Raw genomic sequence first — 3,109 nt, forward strand, 5'->3', positions numbered from 1 at the left:
TTCTTTCAATCTGTACAACACTGCTGCTGCTAGAGTCTGTGTGCTTGCTTCCAAAGGAGAATGGCAGACAACACAACATGTACATACAATGCAAAATTTGTCACTTCCATAGGCAGAACTATCAACCTGGCTACTAATACAGAAATGCCAAGAGGAGCATTGTATTTGGCTTTTTTTTTTTTTTCTTTCTTGAAGCTTTCTACAATATCTCCTTGTGCAGAACAGATGCAAGGCAAAAGTACAGCTGAACAGATGCAAATCAGATAACTAGCAGAGATCTGAAATGTGTAGTGAACTTTCTCACACATCCATATGCTACTGAGAGAGAGGGAGGAGGCTGTTGTGAGCAGAGAGGTACGTGATGGTGTTTCCTATACAAAAAGAGCACCCCGGCAGCGTGTCTGAGGAAGCATAAGCTGGAGTTCTCTGGGCCACGATGGGGCCTGAGTGACTTGGAGGGGGTTGGGTACCCGTATCAAAGCTGGATGAGGTTTCCTGTGAGCATCAGTGTTAGTTGTCTGTGAATATCACAGCCTCTGAAAAACGGTTTTGAGATCTGAATTCCAGGTTGGCATCTGAGTTTTGATCCCTAAGAAGCTACTGTTGCCAACTACTGGAATTGCATTACTCTGAGCAATTCAGCACCATTGTTACCACGTTCAACATTAATAACCATTTCTCTGATTGTCTAAACATGCAGGAAAAAGAAAGTATGTGCTACTAGATGACCTTAAATCTACATTGTAGGATTGATAAATCCTGGTGTCTCAGGCCAAAGAGGACAGTTACTCCGGTTAGTTGCTAAAAAAAATGCCTGATGCCCTGATCAACCACAATCCTGTTCATAACTGTCAATCCTTTCAATCAACTGTCAGTGCTCAAGACACCAGGAGTATGCTGCAAATACCACACACCTGTTGGAGCGGGTCCAGAGGAGGGCCACAAAAATGATCAGGGGGATGGAACACCTCTCCTACGAAGAAAGGCTGAGAGAGTTGGGGTTGTTCAGCCTGGAGAAGAGAAGGCTCCGGGGAAACCTCACTGTGGCCCTTCAGTTCTTAAAGGGGGCTTATACGAAAGATGGGGACAAACTTTTTAGCAGGGCCTGTTGCAACAGGACAAGGGGGAATGGTTTTACACTGAAAGAGGGTAGATTTAGACTAGATATAAGGAAGAAATTTTTTTACAATGAGGGTGGTGGAACACTGGAACCGGTTGCCCACAGAGGTGGTAGATGCCCCATCCCTGGCAACATTCAAGGTCAGGTTGGCCGGGGACCTGAGGAACCTGATCGAGATGAAGATGTCCCTGCCCATGGCAGGGGGGTTGGACTAGATGACCTTTAAAGGTCCCTTCCAACCCCAACCATTCTACGATTCTAATTTGTTTGCCCTGCTGACGTGGGCACCAAGAAGAGCCACTTTGTGGGCCACATCCAGTCCTTATGTTACAGACTGGCCATCCCCAGGCCTTAGCATCACTGCGAGTGAAACACTTGGGCTCTGTCACCCACACTTTATTTGGGGAAGTACCAGAATCCATTTTGGAAATGAGGCTGAGGACTGTGCTAGAGAAGCAAAGGCCTCTTGGTTTGAAATGGCTGACAGAGCTGTCCCAGAGGCACCTGATACTTCACGGCCTGGCTGACAAGGCTAACTTCAGTAAGATTTCAGTGGGGAATTTTAAGGTAAACCTAGCACAGTTTTCAGTTGGTGTTAAACGCTGTACTGTAAGTAGCGGGGATCTTAGGAGATAGTTGAGGTGCAGCACCAAAGGTTCCAGTGTGGGACACGGCAAATGACCAAAAGTGGGCATGTTTTCAGCTGTTGGAAACCAAACTAGCCTCCCTTGTGTGTCAGTGTCCCAAAGCCCCTCAATCCCCTGTGTACTTTCCAAATTCTGCCCTCTGGGCCGCTATCAGGGTGTTCTGCAAAGTGCTTTCCGATATGAACAGCATCCAATTTGCCTCCATTCTTCAGGCTTCTTAAAGGTCCCAACCGAAAACAAATGTAGTCAGCAGCTTCTGAGGTAAGTTTATTAATGTTTGGGCATATAACAACATTCCCATTAGATACCTTCTTTGAAATAAAGTGCAACTGATGGCTGTTTTGCTGGTTTTGTGCATCGTTATGTGGTAGATTTGTGTGGTTAGTGACGGTAAATGCCAGTCTAACATTTCCAATTTCAAGGCAGTAACTATTGATGTGAACTGGCAGGAACAGAAGACATTTCCAAAAATGTCTTTCAGTTTTGGGGTACCTGTTTGTGCAAAGGTCTGATGTTTAGAGATCAGATACCTGGCATTTTTCAAAACCTGACTCCTTTGTATGTGTAATTGAGGCACCCTTAGTATTTGAACTGTTCTGGAAATGAAAAGATAGGTGGTGGTTTTTTGTGGGTTTGGTGGGTTTTTTTTTGCTCCTCTCCTATTTCTGTAACTGACAACCTGAAATTCCTCCCCCCAGGATAGTAACCTTGTCTTCTGTAGTGAAGCCTGTACTTGCCCTACTCTCAGGGCCTAGAAACCAAGACTGGAGGCGACAACCACCGCTCCTTACTTTTCACATCACCAGTTTCTCTTGCTCCTCTTCCACTTTTTGCCACTCCTTCACGGAGGCAAAGCTAACCCACTGCCGCTTGTAGCAGGGTACTTCCCTTGGAAGCCTGGAACTGCAAACAGAACATTTCTTCTGCATGTGGTTGTTTGGATTTCTAATCTGATGAAACCTTGCTCCAGATTCTCCCTGGAGGAAATGAAGCAGGAAATGGCATTTTCTCTATTTCCTTTACCTCAGCGTCACCCTGTGCATCATCTGATGAGATGATACTATGCTTGAGAAACACTTAGGGGATTTCTTCCCCCCCCGGTTTTTTCCTGACAAATGTAGGCTCTGTCAATCCTTCCATTTATTTCCTTTGAAAGTGTGAATTATAAGAATGTTCAGGTTTTTTTATCTAAGCAGATTACAGGCGTTGGACGTACAGACATCAATTTATTACACTTTTCTTCCACAATATTGATTAATAGGAAACTATCTCATTGTGTAGGCCTAAGTTCTGGAAAAGGATATTTTATTCTCAGAAATGATCCACTCAAACTGTAAATGTA

The sequence above is a fragment of the Fulmarus glacialis genome, unplaced genomic scaffold, assembly GCF_000690835.1.
Source record: "Fulmarus glacialis isolate BGI_N327 unplaced genomic scaffold, ASM69083v1 scaffold17170, whole genome shotgun sequence".
NCBI classification, from domain to species: Eukaryota; Metazoa; Chordata; class Aves; order Procellariiformes; family Procellariidae; genus Fulmarus; species Fulmarus glacialis.